Source organism: Rhinatrema bivittatum, chromosome 2 (genome assembly GCF_901001135.1).
Source record: "Rhinatrema bivittatum chromosome 2, aRhiBiv1.1, whole genome shotgun sequence".
Lineage (NCBI taxonomy): Eukaryota > Metazoa > Chordata > Amphibia > Gymnophiona > Rhinatrematidae > Rhinatrema > Rhinatrema bivittatum.
Window position 1 is genome coordinate 256413038 of NC_042616.1, and position 18073 is coordinate 256431110.

The 18073-nt window shown below is 46.8% G+C and overlaps 1 protein-coding gene across 1 annotated transcript in view; it reads right to left on the reverse strand.

The window, feature by feature from the left end:
* Positions 1–18073, reverse strand: part of ZCWPW2 (zinc finger CW-type and PWWP domain containing 2) — a 197793-nt gene that overhangs the window by 125593 nt on the left and 54127 nt on the right. The window lies entirely within an intron of this gene.

Here is an 18073-nt window from a genome sequence, read left to right on the forward strand (position 1 = left end):
TTATGTCGTTCCTCTGAATGAAATTCCCTGATGTCTCCCAATATCAAAGATCTGAACCCTCAATTACTAGTCCAAAGACACACACGCATAACGTACCGGGCCTTAGAGGCTTTTATACCATCGCAAAAATGGTTCCCATATTTTAGCATGGTGTGTCACTTTATCATTTCGTACGGCCTGTAAGTAATGCCAGTAGTGTACATTCCAGAGTCTTTTGATGACCGAATGGGCTGTAGGTGGCAGAACCTGACGCCAATGTGTTGCCAATTACCGCCGCGCCGCGCTTAAGACTTGATTAACCAGAAGTCTTATAGGTGACGACCAGGACATAGGAAACACCGATAGCAGGTAAATCGCTGCAGTGAAGGGTATTTTGATACCCAACATTTGTAGGATTGTACCCTCAATCCATCTCCAATATGGAAACACTTTGGGACAGTTCCACCAGATATGTAGGAGAGACCCCTCCATGTGACACTGTCTCTAGCATTGAGGGTCGTGGTTCCTATAAATTTTGTTCAATTTAAGAGGAGTGAGATACCAGCGGCACAGCAGCTTGTAATTAGTTTCGACAATGTTAGCTGAAATTGAGCTTCTGAGGATATTCGTGAAGCAGCGCTCCCACATCTTATCAGTCCATTGGAGGCCCAAGTCCTGTGCCCATGCAGATTGATGACAGGTAGGAGTTTTAGAATGTTGTCCCAGCCAAGCATAAATATTAGATATAACTCCTTTGAACAGTTGAGATTTAAAACATAGTTCTTTAAAGGCAGATCTGAAGGCAGTAATAGTATTCCGTATCCAGTAGCCCGTATTGTCGCTGTAAATCACCAAATGACGTAAGAGTCGAATCATGTATCAATTGTCCACAGCACCACAGACCCCTTACTCTCCATCTATGAATGAAGTCCCCCAGAGTCACTACGATATATCCACCCTTATAAATACCCAAAGGCAATAGCGGTGAGATGTGCTAGTGACCCGTCAGGGCAGATCTACACTTATGCCATATATTTAACGTCACCTTAGTGAAGGGATTACAGACCTCCTCGTCCTGTCCCTTCCTGGGTAATCCCCACAGATGCTGATATAGGGTGGTTCCGCTATCCATGGATTGTTCAATAATTACCCATTGTTTTTGAGTTCTATGTGCAGTCCATTCCGGTACCACTCGCAAGTGTGCTGCTTGGTAATATTTTTAAAAATCCGGAACTGCTAGCCCAACCCCCCTACTTTTAAGGTGTTGAAATACCCGTCTCGCAAAGCAGGGAGGCCGTTTACGCCAAATAAAGTGAAAGATTTTAGTGTGAAGGGCCTTCAAACATTTAGTTGGGAGTTCTATTGGGAGCGTTTGAAATAGATATAACCAAAGTGGCAAGACATTCATCTTTATTACCGCCACTCTCCCCAACCAGGAAAGCATATACGGTCCCCAAATTTCAAGATCCTTAATCGTTTTCGCCATCAAGGGGATATAGTTTAAAGCAAATAACTGCTTCTAGTCCACACCCAAATGAATGCCCAGATATTTAATGCTCTGAGTGGTCCACTTAAAAGAGAAATGGGCCTGTATGTTTGAAACCTGCTCTTTGGTGAGGGAAACATTCAGAATTTTGGTTTTGGTCATGTTAACCTTAAAACCCGAGATTAGACTAAATCTATCCAATTCCTGTACCAAAATGGGCAAGGTAAGTTGAGGGTGAGCAATAGAAAAGAGGATATCATCCGCAAATAACAAGACCTTATATTGCATCTCTCCTATAGCTATCCCCTTGATGTCAGCATTCTGTCTAATAGTGGCAGCCAAAGGCTCCATAAAGAGAGCAAACAAAAGTGGGGACAAGGGGCAACCCTGCCTTGTTCCCCTGCCCAATTCAAAAAGAGGGAAGTAAGAGCCATTTACCTTGATACAGGCCTTTGGAGAGGAATACATAGCCGAAATCCATGTTCTAAAATTAGTCCCCAAACCCACCTTCTGAAGGACATGAAATAAGAACCCCCAATGAACTCTATCGAAGGCCTTTTCTGTGTCCACGGCCATTAACACAGAAAGGATTTGCCGCCTTTGTTAAGATTCCTCCTGTAGCTGCACCATAGGAGGCATCTCACCTTTTCTGGAGGCCGCTCCGAAGCCAGTGACTCGCCTACGAACTTTCCAGGATTTGCTCCAGGGCCTGAGAGGCCTTCGAGGTCCTTGGAGCCTGCCTGAGGCTTGCTTGGGTCTGTATGGACTTCCTGGTTTGGGCCACACCCTTTTCCCTAGGAGCCGGCCCGCAGCTCTTCTCCTCAGTTATAGGGCCAGCTAGGTGTGGCCCATCCAAATTCCTCCCAGGGAGTTACCTGTCTACAGCAGTATAAAAGGATCTTTACTTCAGTTCTTGTTTGCCTTTGGATTGAGTCTCACAGTCATCTGTGCTTCTTTATTGATCCAGGTCATCCGTGGTCTTATCTTGTTTGATGGCTTCATGTCCTGAGTCTCTGCCTGTTTCCTTGATGTTGGTTCCTGATGTTTCAGCTCTTCCTGATGTTTTGTTTCCTGTGCTCTTGAGCCTTCTTGTTCTGCCGGCTCCTTGGTTCTCTGGGTGACACATCTCCGTCACTGGAGTTGCCTGCAATGGATTCATGTCCTGTGCTCCTGAGCCTTCCTGACCTGCCAGCCCCTGTGGTTCTCCGGATGACATCGGCTCAGTCACTGGAGTCTCACCTCAGCTGGATTCCTTTCCTGTGCTCGTCTCGCTCTCCTCGTGGTCCGTGTCCAGCCTCCTCAGGCTGTGTAGGGCGCGCAGTGGGACAGGGTGGTCCGCGACCAGCCCATTGGGTCCGCCCGTGAAGGTGGCTGTGTAGGGCGCCCTGAGAGACAGTGCCAATGTCTACCTTCCCAGCTTCTCACTTCGTCTGTGATGTCTTCGCATCAGCCCTCGTTTGTGATGTCTTCGTCTCAGTCATAGACCCTAGTCTTCTGTGTTCCAAGGACTCCATTTGCCCTCGTCCTCTGTCCAGCCTGCCGCCCATTGCCATACCCAGCGGCAGGTCCGAAAGGGCTTGGAACGGTCGGAGGTCTGTTCATCAATCAACATTGCGTTGTTTATCCAGGGCGTGCAGGTCCGGCTGAGGGTCAGACGCTGTTCCCTAGTCCTTGCTTCAGCCATGTCTTGCCTTGTTACCCATGCTCGCACCAGCTCACCTCCCCCGGTGTGGCTTGGGGCTCCTCCCTGGGTCATGCCGTGGCCCAAGGGCTCACAACCCTGTTTGAGAGATGACCACGCCTCCGTGCCTCAGAGAGTAACAGCCGTTGGAGGTCGCACTCGTAACAGAATCCGAAGGCCATCAAGCCTTCGGGACATAACAGCCTTCTAGCGTACCATATGAGATTAATTATTTTGCGCAAGTTATACCCGGCAGACAAGCCGGGTATAAACCTTGGGGTTTATACCCGGCTTGTCTGCCGGGTATAAACCCCAATTGATCAGAGTGAATTATGGAAGGCAGCACTGTATTTAGTCTACTAGCTAATATCGTCGCAAGGATTTTTAAATCTAAATTTAAAAGAGAGATTGGCCTGTATGAGCCACAAAGTGATTTATCCTTGCCGTCTTTTAGCAAGATGGTAATACCTGCTAAGTTCATAGGAGGAGGCAAAGCAGGCTTGCTCAGGAGGTCATTATATACGGTTTGTAAATAAGGGACCAGCAAATCTTGGAATTTTTTTATAGAAAAGTCCGGTAAAGCCGTCGAGGCCTGGGGCTTTATGGGGTTTAAGCGTGGAAATTGCTCTATATATCTCCCCCTGGGTGATTGGCCCATCTAAGTTCCGCGATTGATCTTCAGTCAAGGAGGGCAGCGACACCTCAGCTAAATAGGCGTTGATCACACCATCTGAGATTGGGCACGCATTGGTATATAGTTCAGAATAAAAATTCACAAATCGTTGTCTAATGTTTTTATTATTAAAAACATAAGTACCATTGTGATCTTTAATTTTTAAGATAGTGCTCTGAGCAATCTGCTGTTTTAACTGTCAGGCTAACAATTTACCCAGCTTATTGCTCTCAACAAAGTAGGTGCTTCTAGACTTATCCAACTTATCAAGAATTTCCCCATCTAGAATGACGCGGAGTTCATTCCGTTTTTTATCTAATTCCCGAAGGGTTTTCCCACTCCCAGTATCTTTATGCTGCCTTTCTAAGGCGCTTATCTCCCTAGTTAGGTCTATACGGGTCTGCCGAGCCAACTTTTTAAGCGTTGCCGCTTGAGCAATAAGCTTCCCCCGAATGACTGCTTTAAAGCAATCCCAGAGGGTTCCTGAGGACACCGTTCCATTATCATTAAGCAAAAAGTATTCCTGAATGTCATCCCTTATAGATTCCAAAATACGAGCGTCAGAAAGCAAGTTATTATTCAATCTCCAGTATTTAGTTCCTGGCTCATCGACTTGTATACAGAACACGCCCGTAATGGGAGCATGGTCTGACCAAGTTATGGGTCCGATCTGCGTGCTGATACATCCCGCACACCAAGATTTACTACCAAGCCACATATCTATACGTGAGTACATGCCATGTACGCGGGAGTAGAAAGTGAAATCTTTGTCCGAGCGGTGATGCACTCGCCAAAGATCATAAAGGCCCCACTGTTCCATTAGACTTTTTAAGTGTTGACGATGTCCCTTTTGACCCCCCCCTGTCAGCACACTGTGGTCTACCTGGGGGTTCAAGATAGTATTAAAATCCCCTCCCATGAGTAGGGGTCCTTGAATAAAGTCGCTTAAAGACTGAACCAGTTGGGTAAAGAACCTGCCTTGGTTGGCATTAGGGGCGTAGATATTAAGGAGGGTCGCCAGAACATTATCCAGTTTGACTACAAGGGCTAAATAGCATCCCTTCCAGTCTCATTTAGAATCGAGGACTTCCACTCTCATATCTTTGGCAAACATAATGGCCACTCCGCTTTTCTTTTTCTCCTCATAATTAGAGGCAAAAAAGATCTGTGGGTAATCCTGATCCCATAGTAATCATTCATCCTTCCTGAGTAAGTGTGTCTCCTGTAAAAAAATACACAGATGCCTGGGTCGCCTTAGCATCATTGAAGAGCAGTTGGTGTTTTCGGGGGTGATTAAGCCCCTTAACATTAAGGGACACTATAGTCATGTTAGCCATGAGGGATATCAAAAAGATATCTAAATTCAAGACTCAACCAACATTCCATACTTGTAGTGTCAGGATGAGAAGAGAATAACATATTCCTTTGCCCCAGTATCCCCCGCAACCAGATCCCCCCCCTCCTTCCAAATACCAGTGGGGATCCCATCCTCACTCCACCTACAACGGAGGAATGGCGTCATCTCCAGTAGCCTGCTTAGACAATGCTATACAAGTGAAAAAACCCAAAACCATACTGGTAAACACCCCCCCCCCCCCCCATCATGCATACAAAAGTCCCCGCATACATTCCAAACATTCCAAGAATGGAAGAAACAAATATACTCGCAGTGCAAGAGGCCTCCACAGTGGGAGCCCCTAACAGCCCAACACAGAGAAATCATATATAACGCGATCAGTAAATTCAGCCCCCTGGGCATTGCAGAAACATAGTCTGTAAGTCCAGCTTGAAAGTCAAGTGGTGATATTCTCTGCTGGAGTACTAATACATCCTGCCTTCTCAGGCATTTCCTGCCCTTACCAACTCTCTGCCATCTTGGAGCCTCAACTCGTCCGGTGTTTTACCCGCCCGGTGGGTGCATTTTTATTTCAATATCATGCTGTCATAAGAATTTTGCCGCATCTTCCGTTGTTCTCGCCACACAAGAGTGGCCACTGATATTAAACAAGATACCCTCCAGGAATAAATAATAACAAACAACTGGTTAGATATAATCATCTTATGAAATCATTTAGCAATAGTAAATGGTTTAACTCGAATATTGGAGGTGATATCGTGTTCATTTGATAGTAGTATTATATCCCTCAAAAACATATTAGTGCATTGTTGTTGTTTTGAATGAGATGAGTCAGCATTTGGATAATAGAAAAGCTGTTATCATGGTTTGTTTAGACGTGAGCTCAGCATTTGATATGGTGGATCACACAATATTATTGAATCAATTGCAGGGTATTGGGATCATAGACTCGGCCTTGAAATGGCTCAGATCATTTTTTTATTTGTTAAGTTTCTTATTATATTATATTATTATTATATTTTATTATTATATTATATTATATTATATTATATTATATATTATTATTTTATATATTATTATATATTATATTATATATTATATTATATTATATTATATTATATTATATTATATTATATTATATTTGTTATATTTGTTATATTTCTTATTATATTTGTTAAGTTTCTTATTATATTTGATGTCGAATTGGGAAATGTTTCTACCATGTTACTCTCTGCAGTTATTCACATTGTTAATTGTAAACCGGGTTGATGTGATTCATATCATGAAACTCGGTATAATAAAAATAATAAATAAATAAATAAATAAATAAATTTTTAACAGATAGTCTATCAAGTGGTAAGAAATTCCACTTCCTCTTTACTAATTGATTTAGATTGTGGTGTCCCTCAGGGATCAGTGCTTTCTCCAGTTCTTAACCTTTACTTAGCTCTCTTTGCCATTTTGATTCAAAGTTTTAGCTTGCAGAATTTAACAACTGTCTCACTTTAGTATCCCAGTGGTTATGTTCTTCCAAACATAAAGTCAATCCTTCTAAATTGGAGGCAATATGCTTTAGTAAAAGAGTGAAGTGTGATATATTACCTGTTCTGCTAATGGGTGGAGAAACTATTCAGCTTTAAGAAGTTGCTACTATTTTATGGGTTAGCTTAGACTCTTCTTTATCCTTCTCAGTTTATCTATCAAACTTGATGAAAAAATCCTATTTCTTTTTTAGCTTGTTGAAAAGGTCCAACTCAATGTTAAAATTGTTTAAAAGAACAACTCTGATTCTACTTTTCGTTATTATTCTTTAATGTAAATCATATACTGTGTATAAACAAACAGAGAGCGATACATACGGGAAGCAAAAATATACTTACGTTATAGTAAATAGCACAGCGCTGGCTGTGGTACAGATTCCTTGCTAACCCCTACTACATACCAGCTCTGCTTATATAGGTTAAAAAACAAAGTCAGCAGATCATCTGATTTCTGCTTGCATGCTTCACACCACTAATCATTTACGCTGTCTGCTTACAAGCAGCTGTTATTTGTCTCCCCTTATCTTATCTCCCCCTTCGCATTCCTTCCCACAGACTATTTGCTTCGTACCCTCCGAGTTATCTCCTGCCATCCTGTGGCTTACTTTGTTGCTTCTACCGGTGTCTGTGAATTCCTGCAAAGACAGTTTATAGCTTTCTTCTTCAGAGTCTGGCATTTAAGGTCTCAGGTTTGTGTTTCTGGTATTTTTCCATCAGCAGACACACCATCAGTATGTTCAGCAATGGTGGAGAAGCCGGGGATTGAACCCGGGCATAATCAGCAAGCTTTATTCACTAGCTTAAATCATATCTTGATGCAGCTGATGTGAAGTTGCTTACGCATTCCCTGATTTTCAGTCATCTAGATTATTTTAAGTCTCTATTCCATGGATTTACTACTACTCAGATTAGAAGACTATAGTTGGTTCAAAATACAGCAGCCAAAATAAATTTCAATAAACCTAAGTATGATCATGTGACACCATTCTTGGCTGACCTTCATTGACTCGTGATCTCTTTATGCATACAATTTAAAATTGGATGTTTGGCATTTAAAGCTCTTTGATTTGGGACTCCACTTTATTTGTCATGCCTAGTAGTTCCATGTCAATCCATGCAATCCTGCAGATCAATACACCAAGAGATCATGATTTTGCCATCTCCTAAACAAATTAGAATGGAGATTACAAGAGAGATTGAGAAATTACTACTTATCTGATAATTTCCTTTTCTTTAGGGCAGTCAGATAAATCCAGAACAAGTGGGTTTATGCACTCCTACTAGCAAATGGAGATGAAGCAAACTGATGTCACAGTACATGTAGCCCTGCAGTGACATCAGCCTGCCAGTATTGTCTTCAAAAGCAACTGTGGACAGACTAGCAAAACACATGATTAAAAACAGATAACCATTGCAATACTTAGCCAACAGGCAACATTGTACGCAAACAAGAATGCAATAATACTAGTCTAGGGACTGGAGTAACACTTACCAGTAACCCCTGTAACACAGGAGAATCATTATGCAATCATTAGGCAGCCAAGGGAGGGAAGCTGGATTCATCTAACTGTCATAAAGAAAAGGAAATTATCAGGTAAGTAGTAATTTCTCATTTCTTAGCTTCCAGTCAGATGAATCCAGAACAAGTGGGATGTACCCAAGCTACTCCCTAATAGAGCGGGAGGCTGCCCGCGGTCCAGATAAAACTGCATGCACAAAAGCCACAACTTCCCTGGTCTGAACATCCAGGAAAAGGCGTGTAAGGAGGACCATGTCGCACCTCGGCAAATGTTGAAGGGAGACAACAATCTAACTTCTGCCCATGACACTGCCTGAGCCCATGGAATGAGCCTGTACCTGACTAGGTAATGGCTTCCCAGCATTCATGTATGCAGCCATGACTACCTCTTTAATCCAGTGATCTATAGTAACCCGCAAGGCTGGTTCTCCCTACCTAGCACTGCCGTGAAGAACAAACAGGCAATCCGACTTCCACAAAGGTTCAGTAACCTCCACATACCTGATAATATGCCTCTTGATGTCCAAGATTCACAACAGATGATGCTCCTCTGCAACTTGATCTTTGTCCAGAGATGGCAGGGAGATGATCTGATTCAAGTGAAATTGAGAGAACACCTTCAGTAAGAATGAAGAAACAGTACACAGCTGTGCCTCCCCTGGAGTCACCTGGAGAAAGGCTCCTGGCAAGACAAAATCTGCAATTCGGAAACCCTATGCGCCGAACAAATTGCCTCAAGGAACACCGTTTTCAAAGTCAGCAACTGCAAGGACAGAGTATGCAGAGGTCTAAACATAGGGCCTGCCAAAAAATCCAAGACCAAATTAAGATTCCTTAGGGGCACCGGAAACTGCAAAGGAGGACAAAGATGTTTCATTCTTTTCAGAAAACGGGCCACATCAGGATGAGCTGACAAGGATCCACCATTTACAGGTCCCCTGAAACAGGGGAGAGCCACTACTTGAACCTTTAAGGAATTAAGAGCCAAGTCTTTATTCCAGCCATCCTGCAAAAATTCCAAAATAAACCGAATCTTGACCAAGGAATAGCTCAATCCTAACCCTAGGCTTCAAACACTCTCCAAACTCGCACGTATGGCCAAGGATGTAGAGAGCTTTCTAGTCATTAGCAAGGTGGAAATTACTGTCACAGAATATCCATTTTTCATCAAGCAAGGGCCCACGTTTCAAGGCCATACCATAAGAAAAAACAGAGTTGGATCTTTGAAAAGGACAGGTCCCTGCTGCAACAGGTTCCTGTTCACTAGAAGCCGAAGAGGCCTCCGAATGGACAACTCCTAAAGGAGTGGAAAACAGACCTCTCTTGGCTAATAAGGGGCTACGAGGATCATAGTCTCCATGTTCTCGCAAAGCTTCAAGAGAGTCATCACTACTAAGAGAATCAGAGGATATGTGTACAGAAGACATTTGTGTCAATGCCATCTGAGGCTGGTTTGCCGTCCATTCTATACAGGGAACAAAACAGACATACCTTTCTGCTGCAAGGGGACACAAAGAGATCAATGTCTGGGCTTCCCCAGAGGCAGAATATTAGATCTGCAACCCCTTGGTCCAGAGACCATTCATGGGTCTAAAGGCACGACTCAGTCTGTCCGCTAACACATTCTCTGCTCCGGCCAGGTACATAAGCCCTGAGCACCATCCCGTGGGACAGGGCTCATGACCAGATCTGAACCGCTTCCTGACACAGGAAGTACGACCCCATACCTCCCTGCTTTTTGACATACCACATCGCCACTTGGTTGTTGGTTTGAATCAGGACAACTTTGTTTGTAAGCCAATCTCTGAAAGCTCATAGCGCGTACCTGACCACCCGGAGTTCCAGGAAATTGATTTGGCAACAGTGTTCCTGGGCAGACCAGAGAACCTGTGTGCTTAACCCATCTACACGAGCTCTCCAGCCCAAGAAGGAAGCATTTGTGGTTAGGACAATTTGGGTATGAGGACCTTGGAAAGAGATCCCCCATTCTAGATTCGAAAATACACACCACCAGGCCAAGGAGTACTGTAGAGGTGAGGTGACTTGGATGCAATCTAGAGGATCTGCATGGCCTAGCTTCACTGTGATTTCAGGGTCCATTGGGCTTTGCACATGTATAATCGTGCTATGGGAGTGACATGAATGGTTGTGGCCATATGGTCCAACAACCTCAATATATGTTCCAGGCTGATACCTGCTGGCTCTGCTGAATCTCTGCTGCAACAGTCATCAGGAATCTGATTGTCCATTGATGCAGCAGGAAGGCCTGGCCTGAGTGGTGTCTAGCAGGGCTCCTATGAATTCCAATTGAAGTGATGGGCTGAGATGGGACTTTGGGTAGTTGATGATTCCAAAACACCCGGATGGTCAAGAGCATGGACTTGACAGCCCCTGTCTGAGATGTGCTCTTTACCAGCCAATCGTCCAGATAAGGGAAAACATGCATCCCCAGCCTGCGAAGGTGCACCACCACCACAGCCAGGCATTTTGTAAAGAACCGTGGGGTTGATGCAAGCCCAAATGGCAACATTCGATACTGGAAGTGCTGTTTCCACTACGAATTAGAGATACTTCTGGTGATTTGGGAAGATCTCGATGTGGGTGTACATATCCTTTAGAATGAGGGAGCATAGCCAGTCCCCTTTTTGTAAAAGGGGGGATCAAGGTGCCCAGGAAACCATCTTGAACTTAGATCTAGAATGAGACAGAGTGCTCCTGTTTTCTTTGGAATCAGGAATTGCCAGGAGTAAAATCCCCACCCTCTTTGCCCTGGTAGAACAGGCTCAACTGCTCTGGCCATTAAGAGGGAGGAGAGCTCCATTAGTAGTACCTTCTGATGCTCTAACTACCCGCAAAATGGGGGTTGGAGACCAATTTGGCAGGGCATCCAACAGGATCAATTGGAACCCTTGACAGATGATGCAAAGAACCTACTGGTCTGAAGTTATACCTTGCACTGGTTCACAAAAGAACCGCAGCCTGCCCCCAACCAGTGGATCCATAGCCCTGGATATGGGTAACTGGACTATGCTCCCTAAAACACAATCAAAACCCTGGAGTTGACTGAGATACCGACTGGGCCTTGGAGCTCTCTGCTGCCTGGGTCAGCTACGGGAGCTCTGATGTTGGTGACAGGAGCGAGGGTGCAGAGGATAATACTTCTGCTGCTCCAATCTCACCGACCTCCTAGCAGAGGAGGATGGGTCCTGAGTGCCTGCGGAGAGTTGTTGGAGGATCCTGGAGTTGGGCCACAGCATCCCTCACCCTAACTCCGAAGAGATTCTCCCCAGTACATAGCACATCAGTGAGTCTTTCCTATACCTCTGGTCAGAGATCTGTGGACCGCAGCCATGCCATTCTGCGGGCGCCGATTCCTGCTGCAAAGACCCTCGATGCCATTTTGAAAAAATCATAGGTCTTAGACCTCGTGTTTTCCACACTCCAGGCCCTTATGCATCAGCAACATGAGGGTGTCCTGCTGCTGCTGAGGCAACTGCTTGGTTACCTCCTGCAAATGCTTCCAGATGTCCCCCGAGTACTAGCTCATGTACAGCTTGTAGGTAGCTATGTGGGTAGTGAGCATGGCTCCCTGAAAAACCTCTCCCCCAAGAGTGTCCATCACTCTGGGATGCTTCCCGGGGGCACTAAGGAATGAGTCCAAGACTGCTTGGCACTCTCGAGAATGGATTTGACTACCATCGATTGGTGGGGAAGCTGTTGCTTATCGAAAACAGGAGCCTTCTGAACAAGGTAAACCCCATCAGCCTTCTTATTCATGGGAGGCACCGTGAAGGGGTGTCCCCCACATCCTCAGCAGTAACTCCTTATGGGTGTCATGCACCAGGACTTCCATGACCTCCTTAGGAGGCTCCACGAACTGGAGGATTCAAGTATTTTGTGCCTGGCATCCTCCTGTTAGCAACTGAAAAGGGATGGCCTCTGCCATGAACCAAACAAAACCTCCAAAGATTAGGTCCACAGGCAGAGACCTTCTTCGCTCCTCTGGAGGAGAAGGGTCTGAGGAAAGACCCTCAGAACCATCAGTAGAGGACACCATGGTATCATCCTCCCAGGAGTCATAGGGGCCCTCATCCTCACTGACATCGACAGGGGATGGGGGCGCTGGAAACTCGGCCTTTGTCCAGAGGTGCATGCATTGGCAGAGTTGGATGGGGGGCTGCAGGCTCGACGTCTCGGCCATCCTAAGTGAAGCTTCCTTCTCTGAGGAACCGGCAACAACCACTGTATTGGTAGGGGAAGGCTGCGGTGCTCCAACGGGCTCCAATGCTAACCCACGAACTGATGCCAGCTAGGTTGGTAACGTGCTGATGAGGGCATGGAGTTTCTCCAACAGAGACTCCAAGACAGACAGTGCCAGTTCCGGTGCCTCAGGACCAATGTCCTGCATTGCCCGCTCGACTGCCAGCTGTACTCGCCTCTTGAGATTCTCCTCAAACACTGCAGATGCCAACACCGATTAGGAGGAAGGAGGGGTGACCAGATCCTCCTTGGAACTGAGAGGAGGATCAGCGACGAGGAAGAGCACCTTCCAGGAGAGGTATCGTGGATGGCAATTGTCCATAGGTTCAAAGGGTGGTAGCATTAACTGTTCCAGAATCATGTTAAGGTCCCATGGAACTGGAGATTTGCGGATGGATGGTCGCAGCCGCAGGATAGCCTTCACGAACCTGGAGATTAAAGGGTGGTAGGAAACTGGTGCACCATTATGCAGATGATGGTAGGCTGCAATGGTACTTATGTGGACTCGGACAGACACCGTTACCAGTCCCGCTTGGTAGAGAAGGTGAAGGTAGTCCAGCAATCATTCTGGAGTACAGGAGAATGGGTCCACTCCATGCTCTGCACACCAAGAGGAGTATTGGATCCATTTCCTTTGATAAGTTTCTCCTCGTGGAGGGTTTCCCGGAGACCAGGATGTCCTGAAGTTGTGGGGATAGGTTTAAGTGATTGAGTACCACCTGTTCAATCTCCAGGCAGTGAGATACAGAGAGGAACAGAGGGGGTGCAACAGTGAACCCCCTTTCTGGGTGAGTAGGTCTGAGCTGTGGCCGAGCGGTATTGGTTTGTCTATGGACAGTCGAACTAGATACGCGTACCAAGGTTTTCTCGGCCATACTGGCACTATGAGGATAAGATCGGCCTTATCTGCAATGCATTTCTGGACTGTCCGTGCGATTAGAGGTATGGGAGGGTAAGATTATAGAAGACCCTCCGTCCAGGAGATGAGGAACAAATCTTGTGTCAGATGCTGGGTTCTGGGGTACACCAAGCAGAAGGTCTGCACCTTTTGGTTTCGTTCCATAGCAAAAAGATCGATGCGAGGAAGACCCCAGATTTGAAAGAGTCTTTCCGCCACGTCCTGCGGAAGTTCTCACTCATGAGGGTGGAAAATTCTGCTTAGTCTGTCTTCGCTGGAGTTTTGTATGCCCGGTAGATATGTGGCTTGCAAGGTTATGGAGCGGCATTCCGCCTATTCCAGGATCTGGACCGCTTCCTCGCACAACCTCCAAAAATCGGACCCTCCTTCCTTGTTGATGTAGAACATTGTGACTTGGTTGTTCGTGTGGACCATCACTGTCTTTCCTGGAAGAAAGGTCTCAAAGGTGTGAAGAGAGTAGCTGATGGCTCGAAGCTCCAGGAGGTTAATCTGTTGCGCCCGCTCTCAAATGGACCACAGACCCTGGGTTTGAAGCTGGGCGCCCCATACCTTGTTTGACAAATCGGTGGTGAGAACTACGTGATGGATCAGGGGGTGGAGAGGTGCTCCCATTGCAAGTACTGACTGTTCCATCCACCACCGTAAGTCCTGTTTCATACTGCGTTTGAGGAGGACGTGCTTGGAGAGGGGATGGTGGAATTGGTTCCATTGGGATTTCAAGCCCCACTGGAGGCAGCACACGTGTAGGCGGGTGTGTGGGACTAAATAGATAGATGCAGCCATGTGTCCCACGATTGTCAGGATTTGTCAAGCAGAGGCACTGGTGGCTCTGTGGAGATGAACAGCCAGGGATCAGAGGGTGAGGGACCTGGAGACCGGAAGGAATGCTCTGTCGAGTCTCATGTTGATGATGGCCCCGATAAATTGTAGGGTCTGAGAAGGCTGTAGGTTGGACTTCTTGTAATTAATGAGCAATCCCAGGCTGTCCAGACAGCGAATAGTCACTAGTAGGTTGCTGTGCAGGGTGGGAGGGTTGGGGGCCACTAGAAGCCAGTCGTCCAGGTAAGGAAACAGCTGGATTCCCTGTTTCCGGAGGTGTACCACTGCTACCGCTAGGCATTTTGTGAAGATCCTCGGGGCTGATGAGAAGCCAAAGTGGAGCACCTTGTACTGGAAGTGGCGGCCATTGGCTGTGAAGCATAGGTACCGCCAGGGCACAGGGTGCATAGGAATATGGGCGTAAGCATTCTTGATGTCGAGCGAGCACATCCAGTCATTGGGGTGGAGGAAAGGCAGGATGGACTTGAGGGAAGTCATCTTGAACTTCTCTCAGGCCAGGAATCTGTTGAGAGCCCGGAGGTCCAGAATGGGACGTAGGCCCCCCAATTTCTTGGGAATGAGGATGTATTGGGAGTAAAATCCCTGATGAAACTGGGAGCCAGGGACTTTGCAGATGGATCACTGAAGAAGCAGCCTGGTGATCTCCTCTTGCAGGGGTTGACTGCTTCGCGAGTTGACCTGCCTTAGATGTACTATGTGTGGGAGAGATGGTACGGATATGAAGTTCAGCGAGTAGCCTCCTCTGATTATCTTCAACACCCAACCGTTGGAGGTGATCGCTTCCCACGATGCGAGGAAGTGGGTAAGTCTCCCTCCCATTGGTAGCGGTAGAAGTGGCCCCACCTTCTCTAAAACCTTGAGTGGGCTTGGAGGTATTGTTGCCCTGGGGAGGGCGGGATTGCCGTGGGGGACGCTGGCATTGGTGAAGTGTCAGCTGCTGAGGTGGCTGCAGTTGAGCCGATGGATAAGGCTGTGGACGGCAGGGTAGATAAAACCGATAGGAACATCTTTGGAAGTAAGGTTTCCTGTAGCCAGGGTAGTAACGCCTGGAGGATGCAGAGTCCAAAGGCGTCATCAGCGACATCACAGCCACCTTTGCTCCTTAAGTTGCCCCACTGTCTCGCGTAATGCCCCCAAATAAATTGTCTGGAAGACATAGGTCTGCCAACTTTTCGTACATCTTCCTGTATTGAACTTGCCTGGAGCCACGCTAGAAGGCGAGCTGCGATGCCATTCGCTGTGGATCAGGCAGACGTGTCAAAGGCCTCGTAGATGGTGCAGAGTAAATGCCATAGACCTTCTTCCAAGTCATGAAACTGATCCGGCAGGCGATTATCCAGGGAAGCCTCCTGCAACAGGGACTTCAGAGATTGTAAACACTCAAAGATAATGAGTGATATAGAATTGGTGCAGTTGGATCTTTGCATTCAGCATGCCCGATTGAAAGACCCACTTGCCCAAATCATCCACGTATTTAGAATCCTTTCCCAGGGGGGTGTTGGAGTGTAGCTGTGACTTTTTTGCCCTTTGCATGGAGGATTCAACCACGACAAAGGCATGGGGTAGTTGTAAAGCATTATAGAATGGTGATTGCCTCATGCAGAATTTGAGGTCGGTCTTGCAGAACATGGGTGGACATGCCCTGGTCATGACGGTGTCCAGGACTGCATGAGAGGGCAAGGCAGTGGGTTCCGATGGTGCCTCAAAAATCTTTAAAATGCAGAGGACCTCCACCCTGGGGTCCGGTATCTTCCTGGTCTCGATCTTCAATCTGTGTCCCACTTTCTCCACAAATTTTGAATACGAAAGATCTTCTGGAGGGGATATCGGTTCCCGCTGATCCTCCAGGGGGTCAGACAGGTAGCCAGTTGAGGATCCGAGAGAGGTAGATGGAGGCTGATGAGGTGAGCCTTCCCTGGGTGGAGAGCCCGGACAGTGTGGACTTGTGGAACAAGGCCTTGGGCTAAGGCTATCCTGTGGCGAAGGAGGAGCCTCGAGAGGGGCCGTGTTGGAGTGCCTGCCCTGCTGTTCCACTGTGGAGAGGAACTGGGACAAGATCATGGAGATCTGTGACATGGCCTGTGATGCCAGGGTATCCTAGGGGACAAGTGCAGACCTTTCGGATTGCCCCGTGGTGGTAACGCTGACAGAAGAATATCAGAGTCCAGACCCCACAGACGATGCCCTGTCGGAACTTCTTTGGGGGGCCGCTTGTCCCGTTTGGTTAAGGGCTCCTGGAGATGTGAAGTGGGTCGTCTGTGCCTAGAGGCTGAGGACAAGCCCAAGTAGTCCCAGAAGATCTTGAAGATCCAGTGGAGTCATAGTCAGAGGCAGGCTCTAGGTTGGAATCGACCACCAGGAGGGGTGACTGGTCTCTTGTGCGCTTCTCCCCACTGGTGTGGACTGGTCACGGGGACGGTGCAAGGGTCCTCGAAGACATTGCATCGATGGCATCGGGGTCGGTGTTGTCTTACTTTGGTGCATTGATGCTTTCATATGCTTGGAGGCATGCTTCAACACGTGGTCGTGTGTCCAATGCTTCGATGCACCGGTGTCAGTGCGTCAGAGGATCGGCGCTCGCCGGCACCAGTGGCCGCGTCGACAGCAGTGATTTATCTCTTGAAACTCCGTGTCATGGCGAGGGGAGCACGCTTCAGTGGCGGCCTGGGGAGACCCGAAGGTCCAATAGAACAGGCCCTTTTGTGTTTTGAAGCCTGGCTGGCCCAACTGGGTCCTGGTGATGGCTTGGCTGACCTGGTGCTGGGGGCGCAGGAGCCCGATGCTGCCTCTTTTAGTTTTACATCTGCAGTCCCTGCAAGCGGCCTGATCATGGTTTGGACTGAGGCAGAGATAACATCGCTAATGGTCATCATCACGAACATGATCTTGCCTCACTAGCAAACTCTGAAGCCAGGCGGCCGCGGCATGATGCTGATGTTCTTTTTGAAGATTTTTTTTTTCCTTAGAAAAGAACGAGAGAGCTCCGCATGCGACCAGAGGCATGGAAAAAAATGGACTGAGGCAGACTGGGGCTGCGCAGGAACTAGCACGCAAGTGCACTTGCTAAGAACTCTAACAGCTAAGAGAAGCTCCGCTACCTGGCTGTCCAGAGGACGTTCCCCAGACAGCAGGGTTATTTCATCCCTGCTTATCTATGGGAAAAGCAAAAGAACTGTCAAAGGATCTGCGAGCAAAAGTAGTTCAACTTTATAAATCAGGAAAAGGATATAAAAAGATATCCAAAATTTGAAAATGCCAATCAGTACTATTCAAACTCTAATGAAGTAGTGGAAAATTATGGGTTCTGTTAATACTAAGCCACAATCAGATAGACCAAGAAAGATTTCAGACACAACTACCAGGAAAATTTGTCAGGATACACAGGAAAATACACAAGCAACTTCTACTGAAATACAGGCTTCTCTGAAACAAAGTGGTGTGGGTGTTTCAGCATGCAAAATAAAGAAATATTTGGACAACAATGGGCTGCATTGTAGAGTTGCCACCAATGCCACAAAACAGCCCACTTACAATATGCCAAACAGCACCTAGAGAATCCTCAAAACTTCTGGAACAAAATGATTTGGAGTGATGAGACCAAAATTGAACTTTATGGACTTACTATGTTTGGAGAAGAATCAACAAGGCCTATGAAAAGAAGCATACCATCCCTACCGTGAAGTATGGAGGTGGGTTTCTGCTGTTTTGGGCAGGGGGGCGGGGTGGGTGTGAGCTACAGTGGCACAAGAAATTTAGTCAAAACTGATGGCAGGATGAATGCAGCATTTTTTCAGAAAATACTGGAGGAGAATTTGCAT